The sequence below is a fragment of the Gossypium hirsutum genome, chromosome A10 (genome assembly GCF_007990345.1).
Source record: "Gossypium hirsutum isolate 1008001.06 chromosome A10, Gossypium_hirsutum_v2.1, whole genome shotgun sequence".
NCBI lineage: Eukaryota > Viridiplantae > Streptophyta > Magnoliopsida > Malvales > Malvaceae > Gossypium > Gossypium hirsutum.
This window is the reverse complement of record NC_053433.1, coordinates 16,694,490-16,715,976: the sequence shown is the minus strand read 5'-3', so window position 1 is coordinate 16,715,976 and position 21,487 is coordinate 16,694,490. Positions and strand designations below refer to the sequence as shown.

Below are 21,487 nucleotides of genomic sequence, written 5' to 3'. Positions count from 1 at the left end.
TCGTGTTTTATTAGGATCCCGATTAAAGATTAAATTGAATTGATTTAACACTAATTCGATGGTTTCATCGCCATATCGGGGTGAATATCATCGACTCGTGTTGAATACGGTATTTTTTAAAGAAAAAAATCGTGTTTCAAAAATTTTCATGTCTTCAAAATTTCACGTGTTTCAAAATAATAATAATAAAATTTCCCGTGTTTCGAAAAAAATACATTCGTGTTTCTTTCTAAAAAAATCGTGTTTTCAAAAATTTCCGTGTTTCAAAAATTCGTGTTTTCGTGTTTTCAAAAAAAAATCTCGTGTTTCAAAAAAAATAAAAAAATAAAAAATAATAAAAAATAAAAAAATTCTCGTGAATATTTTGGTATTATTGTGTTTTCAAAAAAATTCAGTATTCGACAAATTTAGTGTTTTCGTGTTTTCAAAAATTTTCGTGTTTTCAAAAATCTTTGTGTTTTCAAAAATTCTGGCGTTTCAAAAATTTTCGTGTTTTAAAAAAAATTTACGTGTTTTCACAAATTTTCGTGTTTCACAAATTCTCGTGTTTTCAAAAACTTCAGTGTTTCAAAGTTTCCATGTTTTCAAAAATTCTCGCGTTTAAAAAAAATTCGTGTTTCAAAATATTCTCGCATTTCAATTTTTGTTTTTTAAATCGTGTTTCAAAAAATGTCGTGTTTTAAAAATTTTCGTGTTTCTAAAATTTCCCTGTTTTAAAAATTCCCGTGTTTCAGAAAAAAATGTCGTGTTTTAAGAAAATTTCGTTTTTTCTAAAATTTTCGTGTTTCTAAAATTTTCGTGTTTACAAATTCTCGTGTTTTCAAAAATTCTCGTATTTTAAAAAAAAACTTTCGTTTTAAAAAAGAAATACTGCGCTTCAAAATTCTCGTGTTTTTTTTTTAAAAAAAAGGGGTTCTCGTATTTCAATCGGATCACGACTAAATATTAAATGGAACTCGTATTTTTGAAAATTAAGACAACATGCGTTTAACGAGATACCAATTTTGGGCGTCGCGAGGGTGCTAATACCTTCCTCGCGCGTAACCGACTCCCGGACCCTAATTTTCTCTGGATTTTGACGTGGACCTAAAATTGTCTCTTTTTTTTAGAAAAGTTTAAAAAAATTCTTCTAAAAAAAGGATTTTATTTGGTGTCCGATCACACCTAAAAAAGATCGGTGGCGACTCCTCTTTTGTAAATAAAATTTGAAACTTTAATTTTTCAATAATCATTTCAACTAGCGCCCGTGCCGAATTTTTAGGTCGCTACAGAGTCATAAATAATTTATTAAAGTATTAAAATAATATAATCATATATTATTATATTAATTAATCTAAAAAGAAATTTGATTGCAAAGTTTAATTTAAAAATAGTGAATTTCAATTGAGTTAGGACCTAATTGAAAAAGGGGTTGAAATTAAATAAAATATTTATAATGAGACTTGACTATGGTTATAATTGTTATTTAAAAACTAAGGTGGAATTAATGTGCTAAGAACTATAAGTTAAATAAGTTAATAAAAAATTGAGTAAATATATAAATTAATAAAGAATATATAAGTTTAGCCAGAAATAAATATATACAATTAAATGGTTGCAATAGTCAAGAAATAGGTTTAAGCTTATTGGTTAAGTATTAATTTTCCTCCCTAAAAAGTCTAAGTTTAAACCTCACTCCTCTCATTTTTTTTTCTTTTAATTTTCAGCAACCAAAGATAAAAACCACACTAAAATAAATATTGTTGGGGGTAAAAATTAAATAAGAAATAGGCTTAGACTTAAATGGTTAGCATGCCCTTCCTAGGAGATCTTAAGTTCAAATCCTTCCTAATTCTTTCTTACCTTTTAATTTTGAGATTTCGGCAAAACACAAAATATAAATTGTACTGCCACTTGCTCCTAATTTGGGAAATTTGCTCTCCATCTTTCTATTTTCTATCTTTTCATTTTTCTTTCTCTTTCCTTTACACCATATTTTCATCCTAATTGTTGTTAATTATTTTGCTTTCTCGAATATCATTCTCCATTCAATCATTATTTTTCTACTAGGTTCATAATTGACATCAATAGTATTCCGATCTTTGCCAAGAAACGGTAAGTATATCTCATTTTGAAATTTAGATCCTAAAATCTCGTAGTAGTTCTATCCGAATTTAATCTTTAATTAGATCAATCAATCCATTTGAAATCTTGATAAATCTTTTACAAATCTCAAAATCAACAATTACTTCTTGTGTAAATATCGTTTGAAGGACTCGGTTTAGATGCGTTGGACCAAAATCAAGTGTAAGGAATGTTAATTGGACTCCCGATGAAAGGTGTGTTTTTTTACAAGCGAATCAAAGCAAATTGTGCGTAGGATTAGGGCCACACAGTCTTCCACACGGGCGTGTGGACCACATGGCCATATGCCCTGGAAACCTTAATGTAGTTCATGAATCACATTGTTGTGTAACCCCTCCACACGACCTATAGCTTCCCGTACGACCATGTGTCCCTTATTTTACAGTTTTGCCCAGAATTTTATGATTTGTTCAGTTTAGTTCTTGAATAGTTCCCAAACCGTTTTAGTGTTTTAATTCATTCAATTAAGTCTCAGTTAATATGAACAATGTTGGAATCCATGATATTATTGAATGAATTATTATTGCTTATGTTTGATATGAGGATATTACTTGTTTACTACCACTGTAATTCTAATGATCTGATAATGTTTTCCATACCTCTGTGTTACTGATTGCATGAAATACATGCCTATTGCTACCGTTAAACCAAATACACATTAAGCAAGTTTATCGCTATTGTTATGGTCTATTATAAGCATGTTAATACTACAATCTTAATTTGTTATAGAATGTCATGTTGCATTGCATAGGAGAAATGATATGAACGGAGGAAGTGTTAGTAGCTGGCCTGCACCGTTTAGTGGTTAATCCAAACCGTATTAGCAATTTTATCTACACTAATTAGTGGTTTATCCACATCGTAGTAGCATCTTTAATCTATAAACATGTTGTGCATCCACAACCTACTAGCAGCTTGTCTGCAAAAGTTTTTTTATAAAAAAACTCCAGTGGTTCATCCAATCTTTTTATTACAAGTGGTTCATCCACACCGTATTAGTAGTTCATCTGCAACATTTAGTGGTTCATCCACACTGTGGTGTAAAGGTGGATGAGTTTTGGGAATTCCTACTGTGGAGTGTAGCGGAGTTGGGTAAGACCTTTTCTGTTAAGCTGAAATTGTATTGCATTTATTGACATGTACATATGCCACTGAGAGTTTTGTGATGATATTTTGTTGAATTGATTCGAAATAACGATACTCTGAATTGTTGTTCAATGATGATTATTTTACGTCTTATTATTCAGTATACTATATCTATTGTTTGCACTAGTTTTCTTGTGATTGAACTCACATTGAGCTTCGTAACTCACTCCCTTTTTATTTCTATCTCTACAGATAACCCACCAGGTTAGGATGTAAACAAAGCATCCAGAGGATCTCGACTCGGTTTTGTAAATATTTTAAAATTATTATTTGATATTTTCATTATTCAGAGACTGTATTGTCATATCTTGAACTGTGACGTGACTTAAGTTTTTTTTAGGGATTATTCAACACTCATGACTTAAATTTGATTTAGGTTAAAAAAATTATAAAATTTAATTATCTATGCATATAATATAGTTTTTATTAAAACTAAGTTAGATATCAATTTTCTGTTGCTAAATTATAACTAAAATTCTGAGTAATAACTAAATTGATAATTAACTAAGTTTTCAAAAGTAATCACTATTACATAGGTTAAGTTTACTAGATCATTTTGGTAATCGATGTAATCTCCCAAAATTGGATATAACATTTAGCCTGCATTGAAGAGTTTAAAATTATGATTTACCAATTTCCTATTACATTACATTGTTTATCATAATCTATTCAACTTAATACCAACATTGAAAAAGTCTCGAGATGAATAAAATATAAATGATCTAAAATTAATAATTAACCTAAATCCTTGTCTCTCTCTGCCTGTCTTTTGTCTCTGATTCTCTTGAATATATGAATATTTGTGATCATTATTAACAACTTTGTTTGGCAACAAAGAAAAATTAAAAGCTTCCCGAAGAGAAAATCAAGAAAGATCATTTTCATGGCATTAGACACTGTGACGTTTCAGCAAGACCCTTTCCCTTATGGCGGCCTCAATGACTCCTTTAACTTAAAACAACAACATGAAACTTCAGCTCAAAGTAGAGGCTTTGCCTTTAGTGCAACATGTTCTTCTTCCCCAGATAATGGCTTTGCCCCACCGTGCCGACGGAAGAGACAGCGGAACAACAATGTCAAGAACAGAGAAGAGATAGAGCACTAAAGGATGACTCATATTGCTGTCGAAAGAAATAGAAGGAAACAAATGAGTGATTACCTTGCTCTTCTTAAATCCATGATGCCAACCTCTTACGTTCAAAGGGTACTCTTTACTTTTTTTATATTTATTTTCTACGAAGATCATTGATTTTTAGAACTGAAATTTTGTTTAATTGTTCATAGGGGGACCAAGCATCAATCATAGGGGGAGCCATTAATTTCGTAAAGGAATTAGAACAATTTCTTCAATCTTTAGAGGCTCGGAGAACCACTGAAAAAAACCTAGAAAACTCCTCTTCAGTTTCATCAACTTTCTCGGGATTTTTTAACTTTCCCCAGTACTCCTCCACCACCCACCGTAGCTGTGCGGCCTCCGCCGGAGAGTCATGGCGTCGTCGTCATCTGTTGCAAACGTTGAAGTAACAATGGTGGAAAGCCATGCAAACCTGAAGATACTAACGGGAAAACACCCGAAACAGCTGTTGAAAATGGTGAATGGGATTCAATCTCTAGGACATTTGGTGCTTCATCTCTATCTCACATCGCTTGAAGATCTGGTCCTTTATTCTTTCAGTGTTAAGGTAATTTAATTAACTCTAATCATAAACACTAATTTCAGTGTAAGACCCAAATTTTGCCCGGAGCCCAATAAAATCACAGTCCAAATACCAAAACTCAACTAAAACCCAAAATACCTCAAGCCCAAATACAACCCAAAATAAAAAATAAAAAAATAAAAAAATGAAGAAAAAGAAAAAAAACCTAACCTCTTCACCCTATGTGCCGCCTTAAGCGCCGCCCTAGTCCTCTTTTGTCTACCACTTGTAAAAAGAAAAGATAGTAAATAATAAAAAAATATTGTAACAAGGCTATAAAAGCCATCATAAAACCAAATGTAAAGGGGGATAAAAAAAACATTGTATTTTCATAGAGAGATAAAAAATCCAAAGCAAAAAAAGGTTGATTTTAATTTCTTGTATTCCCTTTGTTCATTTTTCATTTTTATTTTATTTTATTTTCTTTATTTTATATATATATACATAATTTAATTGAATTACTTATTTGAATTCCCTTGCAAACATGTTTATATTTTTCCCTTTAAATCTATTTATGTATACCATTTATTCCCCAATTTTAAATTATACTTTGTTTATTTCAAACACTTGCCTATATTACTATTTTTTTTATATACAATGTTTATATTAAGTTTTATGCTTTATGTATCTTGTTAATTGTTGGTAAGTAAATCTTGTTTCAAATTATTTTGTATAATTATTGATTTATATTATATAGTATGTCATTCTTATATTCTTTTGTATATTCTTACATGGTTGCATTTATATAATTCATCTATGTTACAACTTGTTAATATGTACATTATTCGTTTTAAAATTTTATATAGGTACACATTACTATTGCTATGCACATAATATATATTATATACATATATACATTTTTTGAATCTTGGTTTTTAAATTATTTTGCATAACACTATCTTTAAATTTCCTCTTATAATACTTATTTTGAAGCTCATTTATATGTTAAACTTTATATACTTTATGTCTTATTTATTTTTATTTTTTATTTATTTTACGATCTATTGTAAATTTTTTGCATGTATTATCTGTTTATGTATATATATATATATACATAATTTAGCTACTTTTAAATTGTTCATTCCAAGTTTATTTGTTTTAACATTTTTTATTACCTTTTAAAATATTTTTCTTAAAATAGATTTTTATTTAACCATTAGTTAGAAACGTTAAATAGTGTATGTGGTAAGATTATTATCATTGGGCATGTTTTAATTTTCGTGTTTGTACTTTTCAAAAAATTGTATAATATATTATTGATATATATTTTTCATATTTGTTACTTTGTTTTGCATCCCCATGTATTATATTATGATTGAGATTGTCAACCTATTTGCTTGAAATCAACCTATTTGCCTGAAATTATTCATTTCATTTTCTTTGCTTCAAATGAATCGAATAAATACGTTGCAAGTTTGTTTCCATAATCACTCCCTTTTAAAAAAAATAAAAAAATAAAATTTCAAAGCGAGGTAATATTTCGTGTTTGGTAATTCGAGAAATTGTGCCCTAACGTGTTGGGTTTCGATTTTCTGTTTGACCAAATAAATATTCTCTCGAGATTTCGTCTATGTTTTTTTCAAATTAAAAATAAGGCAATATTTCGAATTTAGGAAATTCAAGAAAATAGTACCCTAACTTACTAGGTTTCAATTTTTCTTGTTTAACCTAAATAACTAAATATCCTTTTGAAATTTCAAAAGCATGAGTTTTGGAAATTATAAAATGGTCATGTATCGAGGATTTGAAATGTTGTGTCCTATCGTGCTGGGTTGCGCTTTTTCACTTGTTCAAAATAATCGAAGATCCCTTTGGAATTTTATTCACGTTTTCTAAAAACTCTTTAAAATGAAAAAAATGTTCGATGTTTGGCAATTCGGGGAATAGTGCTCTATCGTGTTGGGTTGCAATCTCCCGTTTGTTCAAAATAATCGAATGTCTCTTCGGAATTTCACTCATGTCTTCCAAGGTGAGGCAATGGTCAATATTTGGAAATTCGAGGAATCGTGCCCTACTGAGCTGGGTATCGATTTTTCGTTGGACCAAATAGTTGGGCATCCTTTTGTTATTTTCGAATTATAAATTTTCGAACGTCGAATAAGAAGATTTTTGGCGAAGGACTCGGGTTATTCAAATGTTATTAACAAGAACCACATTTTAAAAACATTTTTAATTTTAGATAAAAGGACAGTATTTAATCGATTTGGTACCAATTTTGGGCGTAATGAGGGTGCTAATCCTTTCTCATACGTAACCGACTCCTGAGCCTATTTTCTCATATTTTCATAGACCAAAATCATTGTTTTAGTAAACTAAAATGTTTTATTAAAACAACTCAAATTTCTAGGTGATCCGATCACACCTAAACAAGAAAAGATTGGTGGCGACTCTATTTTCGCTTTCCAAAAAGTCAATCAATCATTTTTACTTCGAAATATAAAAAAAATGGTTTCAGTATTTTATTTATTAATGGGGTTTATGGTGGTAACAGATTGAAGAAAATTGTGAGCCAAGAAGGGTGAATGAAATTGCAGCGGCTGTTTATGAAATGGTGGATGGGTTTCAAGAAGAATCAGCTCATTAAATAAATATCAATTAAACTTTTTGAGTTTAAATAAAATAATATGGGGTGTATGTATGTTGCCACATTTCGAGGTGTCCAAGCATAGATTGAGGAAATCAAGGCAGTTTAGGGGGTCCATTCATGCCTTTTAGGTTTTGGGAAATGCTGAGGAAAAGCTCAACTTCTTTTTTATGTTCTGCACATAATTTTATTTTTTATTATTAAAGTAAAAGAAAAGAATGAGTGGTTAAATAATTAGATTGGATAAAAATCCCTTATAAAATCTTTTAAAAAAGAAAAATCTAAGTGGAATTCTATAAAAATGTCCTTTTTAAAACAAATTTATTTTGATATTTTGAAGGGAGGAGTCACTTTTATTAAAACTTTGTTAGATAATTAAATATTAGTGATTTTATATTTAAGTATTTATATTTTTTATTTTATTTCATTTGTTTTCTTTTAATTATTATTTTTAATACTTTAACTCCTTTGGTTAAATAGTTAATTAATAGTAATTTTATTCTTGAGTTTCAGGTTTGATTATTCCTCTAAGCTTATTTGTTTTTTTTTATTTTACTTTGTTTCAAACTTTTTTTTTAATTAATATATTTTTATCATTTTTTTAATTCATCTTTTTAATTAATAACTCTTTTATTTATAAAATAAAAATGTTATTGCCAATTATATAATAAAAAATATATTTTTGATAAAAATGATATTTCTCATTATGTTAAATATATTTTATTTTTTGAAAACATCAACTAATTTTTTGATATATTTTTCTTTATATATAATATTTATATGTCAAATATTTATTTTCTCCATCTATATTATGGGTATTGTGATTTCTAATATTATAAAATCAAATAATTATTTCAAATATCATTATTATTTTTATATGTAAAAATATTTCAAATATCATTGTTTTTCATCTACATTATGGGTGTGAGTATGATATTTCAAATATTTTTTTTATATGTGAAATATTTCAAATACACATACAAAAATATATAATATTAAAATTTACTACACTCATGATATAAATTGAAAAATAAATATTACACACATAAAAATAATATTTACTAAAAATAATGATATTTGACAAATAGTTATTTGATTTTTATAAATAAAAGAGTTATTAATTAAAAAGATAAATTAAAAATTAAAAAAAACTTGAAAACAATATATTTATTAATTAAAAATAAACAAAAGCTTGAAACAATATGAAATAAAAAATACATATATGCTTAAAAGAGTAATCAAACTTGGGGTTCAAGGATAAAAACAATAAAGCTTGAAACAAATGAAATAAAAAAAATGTGAGTAGGAGAAAAATTAAACCCAAAACTCTTAGACAAAACCACTAACATTTAACCATGTGTCAAAAAGTCAGAAAACGCGCCCTGTAGGATGCATCACTGAAAACGCACCCTATGAGACGCATCAATGAAAACACATCTTACGGAGTGTGCTTTCAACAGAAAATGCTTCCTACAAGGCGCGTTTTCTGTTTCTCTCTTCAAAATTGGCTTATTTTCCTAAATATTTAAAAAGTTGGCCCAAAACTCTAAATATTTTTTTAAAGTCAACATTTTTTTAAATTCAGCCTTTATATTATATCAAAAGGAAAAAAAATTAGGATACCCCATGGTCACTCTAAAGTAGGGTTTGTTCTATTTTAATCATTCTATTCTTTTTTTTTTAATTTAGTCACTACAATTAAAATAATTATGTAAATTAGTCACCACCATTGAAAATTTTATTAATCACTAACAACACTATTAATTGTTGTGATGCGTGGATGAATGGGTTGATATTTATCAAATTAATTTCATCAAACCTACTAATTTTCAACTCTAGAATATCAACTGATTTGTGGAAAATTTTTGGATGGGATCCAAGTATTTTTGGGTTGAGATATCTTCATACTGATAAAAGAGTTGTTGTCTCTTAGCTTCTAAATGAACTTTGAATCATTTTATTTAGACTTTGGGAGCTTAAGATATAGACGTTTTAGTGAAGACTACACAAACAAAAATTTCTAGATAAGTTTGTTACGGGAATTACAAGTTTCGGGCCATAATTTAAATCATATTAGATTCAATATCAATGCTTAATTTTGATTATATATAAGTCCAATAATGTATTTATGAAGTTTTATATATTAGAGATTTATTTATTACGAATTTTTAAGTATTTTAGTCTAATTTAACTTAAGAGTAAGATTATGATGGTGTTTGGTAAACAGAGTTTGGGGCCTTTTTTAGTTGGTTTGAGTACAAATGGAAGATTGAGTAGTCAAACCATTTAATTGTAATGTTTGGTGAATAGAGGTTTGCAATAGCTTATTGAGCTAAAATCTCCAAAACAAAAAACGCAGGGATGGACAACTTTTTTCACCACTGATTGAGAATGAGATATGTGGAATGACATATCTGGCCATGCTTGCTCAAAAATGATTCTTTTTGCCACATAGTCTCAAACCTAATAGCGATGCCAATATATCAATAGCCTTCATTCTAAAAAATATTCACTAATTAATTTATGTACTCTTAATTTATTTTCAATTTACTTGTATAAAATGATTTCTTATACAACTTAATAAATTTGCAAATAAGGAACTTAATAAATTTATTTATTTAAATTTTAAAAAATATTCACAAATTAATTTTCATAATTTTACCTAATAAAGACTAAAGTATTATAATTACAAATAAATACTTAACAATAAAATGTGTCATGCCATTTTTTTTGTCATTTTACACATATCAACTTTCAATTATTAGTTAAGTTTTAACAAACACTTTTAAATAAACAATTAATAGAATCTGTTGGTCAAATCAACTAATAGAATCAATTGGTCAAATCAACCACTACAACCAGCAAGCAGCTATCAGTCAATTACTAAACAGGGCCTATGATTGGGTCAATTGCTTGGAGACAAAGGAAGAGTTGTTTTCTTGTTTTTCAAGTAGCTTAGGTCTCTCTCTATATATGATATATTTTCAATAGCCACCATATAAGGAATTTTGCTTGATTTTTATTAATAAAATAATCCCAAGGAGATTTTTCTTATAAGTCTAGTTTCCTTTTTCTTTCTTGATAGGATTTTTGCTTCAATTCTTCAAGATTGAGGAGGTTTATCATAGCTTCAACTTGTCTAATTCAAGTCAACTAGGAGGATTAATTAAAAGTCATTATAGTTCTTTGTTGGTGCTTGTTCATCAAAGGAGGCTAGACTATCTATCCAACTCTTTGCCATCAACACCATTCATCTTCTTTCTTCTTTTCATCATTCCATCTATCATCTTTTGTTTCTTTTCTTTAATTCTTAAATTATTTAATTTTGATTGATTTATTATCTAATTCTTATTCGAAAATTTCAGTTTTGAACTCAAAAAATTTGGTCTATAGGCTACTCTTACAAGAAGTTACTTAGGTTGCAAGAAATAATCATGAATTTCGAGTTGATTGTTCAGGCTCTTAAAATTCAATCCCGGGCATTTGCATCATGCCATCTCCTCAACCGCCAACTCCTTGTTCTTGTTTCATTATCCTCCAATCCCTATGTCATTGCCGCTTCAATGCCAGCACTAATGTCGATCCTGAGCATGTTGCCAACAAGCACCAACACACTGACCCCTCCCACTTCTACCACCTCCGTCACGTCCCATTTAACTTCAATGCCAACTATAATGGCTCTAATGGCTGCTCTTATATGGATATCTATTGTGTTCCCTCTCAACTAGAGTAAGGAAAATAAATTACTCATAGAAATGACTAAACCCTAACCTCAGTCCTCTTTATAAACCCTTCTATTCATCCTTTTCCTCCCACCAATTCCCAAAACTATCATTCGGTCAATATCGTTTTTTTTTCTTTGCAAATAGTTATTGCTTTGCTTGGAAATGATGATAAATTCAAATGGTTGGTTTCTCAAAAACATTTGCAGTGGCCGCCTTCGGCCTTTCGTCGGGCTTGAGAGCTTCTATTGTTTTGCTCCTTCCTTAGATGTATGAGACTCTTCTTTGACCTATACATATTTCTTTTATGTGAATCCGCATCTAATTTGTCAAAATGATAGTGCATTGATATGTTTTATACTCTATTGTTTCAAAATTTCAATGTTCCTACATATCTGCTTAGGCTCTATTATTTGTTGCTTTTATTTGCAAAATAATAATTAAATGATTATTTGCCTTTCCACACAATAAAAACCAATGCTGAAGGATGCCTACATCTCCAATCAACTGATAATTTTGGAATTAATGTTAGATTCATTAATAAAATTTATATATTGTAAACAAATTAGAAAAATGTAATATTGTATAAAAGTTTAGTTTACTTTTCGATAAATCATTAATTAATTTTGTAAAAAGTTACAAAATAATTTAATATGTTTTAATTGATTTATATATATATATATAATTAATCTATTTATTACATGGGTAAGAAAACTACTTAACTATATGTCAGTATCTACTCCCTGAATGAGCTTATAGAATGCGAATAATTAGTTGTTGGGCTTACTTTGGTAGATACTTTGAGAAATAAAAAAATATTTAACTATATAATGTATTAGTATAAATAAATTATATTTTAATAAAATAGAATTAAATTCTTTAAAAAAAAAACCTCTTCAAAACAAAGTTTAAAATTAAATTATCATTTTTAAACTAATTACATAAATAAATAACATATTTAAGAATTTATGGATTTTATAATTACAAAAAATTAAATTAAGTAATGTGAAGTCAAAAAAATAAATTTCTAAATTAGGAAATATTATAACTGTCTTTCTCCGATTCTCTCCTATGTATAACCTTAAAAAAACATAAAAAGCTTTAATAAAAAACATTACTAAAAATGATAACAAAAATATTAATAATGGGTCAATATTTGACAAAAAATTCTAAAAATTAAAGATTTAAATTACTTTGTTTTTACTTTCTCAATCATATTATTTTTAAAATGACAATTATTTTAAGAAATAAATATAATATATTTTAATTATTACATAAAATCGAACCGGTACATCGCACGGGATCCTAAGTCGGCAAACTTTCATGAGAACAATACAACACTAGTCAAAATTTGGTTGCGTTAGAAAATTTAAAATTTTAAAACTGTGTGCATCAAAGTTCAAAACTTAGGGGAGTAATTATATCATTTTATTTTAAAATAAATGAAATTACTTATATGACTTGTTTTAATTTTATGATATTTTCAATATCATTAATTTAATTAACAACTTAAATAATAATATAAGACTACATTTGTTTATTAATTTAACTATTGTTATTTTTTTTTGTGATAATTAGGTGATAAAATGACGAGGATTATTGTAAGGTATTTTGAAGAGTTTTCTATGACTTTATTTGATAATAGGTTGAGTTAAGTTGAGATGTATTTTTGGGTAGTGTTCTTAAGATGCAATTGTTTGTTCTTTTGACAATTTAATATTTCGGGTCACTTGTGGCAAGAAAGTTGTGTGATTTCTAATATATTTTTTTCTTGGAATGCGATGATGACTTGTAGTCATTATAGTGTATTCCCGTTCTTTCAATATGATATATCTCTATCAAATATTGAATATGATTCACTCTTTTGCTTTTATCTTAAATTTATACTTATTCTATTACCTAATTGCCTACAACCAATATCCTTTTAATAATCAAGTCAAGGTATATCATCACAAGTTTATTTGTTAAGGTAATGGTGATATAATTTTTTTTGTTGGATGAATGATGAAATTCATTAATCCAAGAATGCAATTAAACTGCTACATAAGATTAAAAACACTGTAAAATAACTTTAAGTTATACAAACAAATTAACCAATGATATTGCAAGAAGCATAAAGTGAAGCATTAATAGGATCAGTTCTATTTATTAGTCTTTCTCCTAAGCGAGCCCGCACAATCTCTTTAATCTGTACCAAGACAACATCTTCAGTCAAGAAAGATGCACCAAAATACCTCTTGTTCTTCTGTCTTCATATCATATACAAATATGCACTCCAAGCAAGCTTGAGTATAGAAACAAGCAAGGACTTTTATTTAAGTTTCAATATTGCCCAAGCTAACTCTTGCCTCCAAGTTCCCACAGCCTTATGAATGGAGCAAAGATGCAAAACTGACTGACACATCTTCCTTGAAAAACTGCACTCAAAGAAAATGTGATCACGTCTCTTTGCAGCATCTATACAAAAAAAGCAATAAGTATAAACCGAAATCCCAAAAGCAAGCAAGCAATCCCAGGTTGGGACTCTATTAAGAATGACCATCCAAGCAATAAGAGAATGCTTGGGAATATGTAAATGGAACCGCAGAAAAAGGTGCCATTCCACCTTCACACCACGAGTTCTAATTGCCTCCCACAATCGAAAAGTATTCATTTTAACATTAGCAAACTATTGAGAAGTGACAGCAACCAAAGGCTTCAACTTAAACATCCTTTGCTAATTCCAGCTACTCATTGAAGTAGGAGTCACATCCAAAAAACTCATACCCTTTAACACATATTCACTAACCCAAGCAATCCAAAGAGACCCCTCTTTTGCAAGCAAGGCAGGATAAGCTGCAAAATACAAACTTGATTCTATTCTACCATATTTTTTAGTCTGAAGCCCTCTCAGATTTATGTAAACAAATTGCCTTCCAACAAACACAAGCCCCTTGACCCGAGCCGACCTTTTCTTTCTAAAAGAAGCTAGAATGGTATTGATAAACCTTCTTAAGAACACTTTTAGGCCTTAGAAATTAACGACTCCAATAGGCTTGCACACTAAAGATCACAGCCTTAATGAGTTGTAGTTTACCAGCATAATTCAAGTGTTTAGTAGACCACCCTTGAATCTTGTCCAGAATCTTGTCCAGAATCTTGTCCAGAATCTTATTGGTTAAAGCAGCACAGTCAGACCGATATAGCTTTCGAAAAACAAGAGGAACACCAAGGTACCTCAATAACGAACAATTCAATTTTGGAGGCATTGAGTTGTAATCGAGAAAGTTAGTAAAAATGTTGAAGAACACAATAAACATCAGCCATCAAATTAACAATACCTTTAGAAAAAATAAGAAGATCATTGACAAACATTAGATGAGTCAACCACACTCGAAGGCACTTAGGATGATACTTGAAGAGAGCATTTATGATAGTAACATTCGATAACCTGGATAACAAGCATAAAGAGGTAAGGAAAGAAATAGGATCTCCCTACCTAATACCTTTCCTCCATTGAAAGAACCCCACAAGGCTTTCATTAATGGAGATAGAGAACCGATGAGTAGTTAAACAAACTTCAATCCACTTCAAGAACTTTTTAAGGAACTTGTAACATCCCAAAATAGGGCCTAGTCAGAATAGTAGTTTTAGGACCACAAATTCGACATCAAAATATTTATTTTATGATTATTACGAGGCTTAGAATATGAGAATATGCATGTGTTAAAGTTTCATGAATGAATTCTTTGAGTAAGTGCCCAATTGGAAAAATTAGGGACTACATTGAATAAATTGCAAAACTTGGATTCTAGAAGCAATTTGCATGAAATTGCTTTAGATTATAAAATAGAAGGTCTTGGGGAGAAATTTTCCCAATTTTTAAATTTTTGGACAAAAATAGGCTTGCATGGATGAAATTTCAAAGAAATGGCTTAAGGGTATTTTGGTTATTTGGCATATTAATGAAATAAAATGGGAAAAAGTGGGCAAAAATCAGCTATTCTTCTCCCTTTTCCAGCTGAAATTCCTAAGCCACCATAGCTAGGGTTTCCAAGCTTTTCAAGCTCATTAGTAAGTGTTCCCAAGCCCCGTTTTTAATGTTCTTTGTAATTTTGACATCCCGGTAGCTTACTCTCTCTATTTCTACTCATATTTCATGCTAGGGTTCATGTTTAAAAATTTACCCATGCATGAGTTACTTGTATTTTGATGTTTTATGGAGGAATATGAAAGTTTGAGATGTGTTAAACAACTTTTCCTAGGTGATTTTCATGAAAAACCCCTAAAGGGACCTTTTTGCAAAAGTTGTAAAATGTGTGGTAGAAATGTGAAAATAATGGAAAATGTGGGCTACCATAAGAGGGAAATGTGTTCGGCTAGGCTTGAGTAAGGTAGAAATTACATGCGTTTCATTATACGAGCCTAGGGACTAAATCATAAAAAAATGTGAAAGGTTAGGGGTAAAACGGTCATTCGGACCGAGGGTGGAATTTAGACTTGAAAGGTATAATGTGGAGTGTTAATGATCTATTTCTATTGTTATAGACCCCGAGGAACAAATTTCGGAGGTCGATCGAGGAAAACGAAAGGTTTCAGAATTACCGAAACACGACACCGAAACAAATACCGGTAAGTTCATATAACTTAAAGTAAACACTCAATGTGCCTAATTATATGAATTATGAATGCATGATGATTGCATTTATTAGTAACACGAAATTCTATGAAATGTATGTTTAAGTATGAATTGTGATAAATGTCTCAGTTGAGGTTAAAAAAAGGAATTCGATGGATAAACCATGATTGACATGTGTAATGAGGTCCTGCATGTGTTGCAGTAAGGATTTAGCCCGGACGGGTAATCTGTTAATCTCATTTATAAAAGGATCTAGCTTGGATGGGTGTTTCTTTGAATGGTCGAGCCTTCCAAAGAATATTTGTGCATTATGGATTTAGCCCGGACGGGTAATCCGAATAGGATCTGAATTTAGCCTGGACTGGTAATTCAGATCCGAGCTCAATAAAGCTTTTTTTCATTATAAGAGATTTAGCCTGGACTGGTAATCCCGACACCACTTTATGAGTTCATAAAATGGGTGATTTAGCCTGGACTGGTTATCCCGCCATAAGATGTGAGGTTCGCGGGAGTGCATATCTGAAACGATCATTGTACGAATTGACAGTAAATGGATATTCCATCGAGATTTCCTAGAAACTCAACGAGATTAATGTGACTTATATATACAAATGAGATGTTGAGTGATGAGCTTATCTAAGATAACTTTCATAGTGTATTGTTATGTGACTAACTCGTTGATTGAGTGTAAGTGATAGGGAAGCCATCCTATGCTCATTGAATTTATTACCCAATTTGATTGCATGCTAATTACTTGGTAAGTTTACTTTCTGGTTATTCGAGCTTACTAAGCATGAAAATGCTTACCCCTCTTTTTTCCCTGTCTCTCACAAAGCTCGAGGACTTGTAAAGATTAGAAGACTGTTGAAGAGTCAGCATACTATCAAATAGACCAGCTTTGGTATAAAGACATTTCTAAATTGTTCAATGGCATGTATAGGTCTTTTGAGTATTTTGTTATATGTGTCATTTGATTTACCAAATGAAGGCTTGTAAAGATAAATCTATCTTTTTGTTTATGGCCATAAAGATCGACTTGTTTTGAAGTAGGCTATGACCTACAAAATTTCCATGCAAGTTTGTAATCATGTGTGATGGTTGAACTCCAATTGGCAATGAGTCATAAGAACGAGCCAATCTTGAATGTATTAAAGTGGTATGACAACACATAAATACAAGATGGGAAATAACCTAGCATGTACGAAACCAATGATATGAGGTTTCCATGCAATGAGTTTTTGCAAAGATCATTTATGAGAGCATAATTATGTTTTACTTTGTTTTTATTATTCAATAAGTATAAGTGTTAAAAAGGGGGTGACCATAGGCTTGGAAAATAGCCTGATAGGGTCTACACGGTTGGGTACACGGGTGTGTGCCTGGACCGTGTGTGACACACGGATCATACCCGTGGGTGTGTGGCATGGTCATGTGTCCCCTGCATCTAAAATGGTAAGTCTGTTAAATGAACACGGGCTAGACACACAGGCATGTGTCTTGGCCGTGTGAATTTAATAGAATGCTCAAGTCTTGGACACGGGGTGATTGCACGGGCGTGTCCCAAGTCACACGGGCGTGTGACACTTCAAGTTAAAAGAAATTTTCCAAGGTGCCCAAAGTTTATCAAATGTTCTCGGTTTTGTCCCGCACCGCCTCTAGGCATGTCTTAGGTCTCGAAAGCCTGTTTAAGGGAAATGATATACATATTTGAAAAGTTTTAAATTAGAGCGCAACTTAGTGACTTGATTTAATATGTTTATGAACGTGAAATCCCGGTAATGCCTCGAGCCCTATCCCAACGTCGAATATGGGTGAGGGGTGTTACAGAACCATTGAGCTCTAAGTACTGAAAGCAAAAAGCCCCAGTGCAAAGAATCAAACGCCTTTTGAAGATCAACTTTCAAGGCACATCTAGGAGAAATATGTCTTCTACCATACCCTCGCATTAGCTTATAAGCCAACATGGCATTATCAGTGATACTACGCCTTCTAACAAAGACACCCTGACTATTAGAAATCAAAGTAGGCAGAAAAAGAGTTATTCTATTAACCAAAACCTTGGTTATGCACTTATAAATTGAACTGCAACAAGAAATAGGCCAAAAATCCTTTACATAGCTAAGATTATCACACTTGAGAACCAAAGAAATTGAAGTAGCATTAAAGACAGTCAAGAGAGTGGAAGATGCAAATAAATACTGAACAGCCTCGAGAAAATCAGGCCTCACTATAGCTCATGCAGATTTGAAGAAGAAAGTTGTAAAACTATCAGAAATAGGGGCTTTCTCATTCCCTTGCCCAAAAATAGTTGCCTTTATCTTTTCATTAGTAATAGGGCTAGTCAACACATGATGAGCATCGTTAGGCAGTTTAGGCAGTAACTCTTGAAGCAAATAATTTAGGAACTCAACAAAATTGAAATCAACTGCATCAAGAAGATTTTGATAAAACCCCAAAATCTCTGAAAAATTTGATCAAAAGATTCCAATCGATTACCAGCTGCATCAAAAAGAGAAGTAACAGTGTGCTTATTCCTCTTAACTGCAACAGTACTATGAAAAAATTTAGTGCTCTGATCCCCCTCCCTAATCCACTGCACCCAAGCTTTTTTTGATAAAAATATGCTTCGGCCTCTTGCAAAACCAAAATATCAGCTCTCGTCTGATCAATATGGCCATTTCTAACTAGATAATCCCGCAACAAAGCAAGCTGCAAGCTCTCCAGCTCCTTAGCCTTAGCCTTAACTCGAGCATAAATATTACCAAAAGCCTCAGTGTTGAGCATCTTTAAGTAGACTTAAGTCTCTTAAGCTTGGTAAATAACTTTAACATAGGATCACCTACCACAATAAGTTGCCAAGATTCAGCAACAAGCTGTAAAAACCTATCATGCTTAGCCCAAAAATTAAAGAATCGACAAGGCTTTGGCAAAGATTGCACAGGCCGCTCCAACTAGACAATAGAAGGACAATGATACGAGCAACCAGGAGCAACAATCTCAAGCCATGAATGAGGCAGAAACTGTAACCAAGCTACATTAACAAGAACTCTATTAAGCTTCTTCGCAATCAACCTATCCAATTGATGATTAGACTAAGTGAAATTAGGACCAAAATAAGTATGATCAAAGACTTCAATCTCCCTCACCAAAGCTTGGAAATCTTTTATATCAACAGTAAAAGACTGAGAACTATCAAAAGAAGAACTCTCCTCAGGCGAAAGCGTGACATTAAAGTCACCACCCAACAACAATGGAGTATCACCAACTTGGTCACTCATAGAACACAAGTGAGAACATAGCTTTCGACGAGAAATACCATCATTACAAACATAAACAGTTGAAAAGAAGACTTTTTAATGTTGCACTTGCACACTATATGTAATACATTGACCAAAGACATACAACATATCCATAATACAAACACTCTTCCAAATAAGTCAAATTCAGCCATTAACAACATGATCATAATTGCAAACAAAGTTCACCCCTGAAAATACTTCTCTAAAATAATCGAAGCATTATTACACTTAACTATAGTTTCCAAAAAACATCAATTTTCAATCTAGCTAACCTACCAACTACAAGTTTTTACTTTAGCAGATTATTAAACCCCTTAATATTCCAAAAGAGAATAATCATGGAACACAAGGACAATGTGAACCTCCCTTACCACCTCCTTTTTCTTGCCCTTTAGCAGAAGGATTATTTATCTTCTTCTTACATTTGTCAATGTTCTCTTGCTTTGTAGCCATCAAAGATCTCACAAGAGGAGCTACTGCCAACAAGGCCAACTTAGGCTTCCAAGGAGAAAACTCAAGCTATTCAGTTTCATTATCATCATCAACAACATCTTGCTCAGCATCAATATCACTAGCAACGGTATCATTAGAATTCTCAAGCTCAACACTTAAAACCTCAAATTTATTACTAGATCTTGTAAGACACACATACTTCAGTTTAAAAGTAGGGGAAGGATCCAAAACCATGGCTTTATCCTTAGAGAAGACTTCAGAAGTTGAAGTCAAAGCTGGACCACCATTAGAAGCACACTTATTTCGAACTGCACTAGATTTTTCAGGAATAGAAATTTGACCTGTGCCTGCACCATCTTGCTTAGCCTTCCAAACTTTCACCTCATTCTTCTTAAAACAGTGCTTACCAGAATGAATGAAAGATCGACACGGTAAACAACGCATCAGCAACCATAGTACTTTAACTCCAATAGAAACAAATGAACAATCACACAATTCAACATTAATAAAATGAGGGAGTTCAAAATCAACAGAAATTTCAACACACACCTTCACATAAGCAAGACGTTGTTACAAAGCTGTGATCTAGAATCCAATCTCGAGCAATTGAAGAAGAAAATTGAAAAATAAACAAATTTTCACCTACCGTCTTGACTTCAACAGGCCTTTGTTTACTCCAAAGCATATCAACCAACTTCTGTAAAGAACCAAAATTGGGAGGCCGCCCAAGAAATTGAGCCACTAACGAGTGCTACCACCTTCGAATCCCTTCATCAAACACCTTAGTCGGAGGTTTGACAGTAATAAAATCACCATGGACTTTTGGTGGAAAAAACTCCAAGCTTTGCTCAGAAGACGAATAAAAAAGTTTCCTCCAATCCAAAGCTTGTGAAGAGACATAACACAAAATCAAAGCTAAGAAGCAACAAACACAAAATCAACAAGAAAATGAAGAAAATCAAGCCACCCCCCAAAATCAAGAAGAAACAACAAGGAACCAAGAGGACTCTCGCGTGCCAAAAGCCAGCTAATATGCACTAAGAGGATTCTCTTAACGTAATCCCTAGCTCCGAACACAAAAAAGAAGCTTTGTTTCTACTTGCTTGAAATGTAGAAAAGAAGAAAAAAAATTATCCAATAATGGTGACATAATTGATGGACATGAGTTGGCAAATATTTTTTTGTTTTTTTTTTCATCGGACAGTGCACTTTGAATCATCCATGGATGGGCAATAAAAGGAGCAGGGACATAGCATGCATGGAAATGTGTTGTAAGCAGCTTCATGAAAGGCCTTTTTAATATTTTGCTGTCAAGTTTTTACAGGTTTATATTGTTGCATGTATTATCTATATATATCTTGAGTTGGATTCTCCTGTTTACAAAATTGGAAAAAATTTAGTCCATCATGATTCTATTAATGGAATAAGGAAATGAAAGAAGCATATGCACTTGTTCAATGTGTTAGTATTGTGTTTCTTGTTGGATGTTGGCCTTGATCTCTGCTTACTTTTTATGAAGATTTTTTCTTGGTGGTAATTGTTGATTTGCTCTTACCTCTTGCTTAGCAGATGAAAGATTTTTAGGCTTCATCAATGTGTTCAGTGAAGCAAAGACTTGCAAAAGTTGTCATTGATCGAGACTGTATGTTCTTAGCATGGTTATTGTATTCGAAATTTGCTTGTTCTTTTAGGGTTTGAGTTTTTCATGACTGAATTGGTCTAGGACTATAGTGTTTGTTTTCAATGTCAAATCTATTTTGTGGCACTAATTCTATTATTTGTATACTTAGCAAGGCAATTAATAGTATAAATTAGTGTGTTTGGTATAGTTCATTTTTGTACAG

General features: G+C 31.3%; 1 pseudogene; it reads left to right on the top strand.

Annotated features, from left to right (window-relative positions):
- The first annotated feature begins 4,103 nt into the window (after nucleotides 1-4,103).
- On the top strand, nucleotides 4,104-5,269 carry LOC121208254 (transcription factor bHLH94-like; annotated as a pseudogene).
- The last annotated feature ends 16,218 nt before the right edge of the window (nucleotides 5,270-21,487 follow it).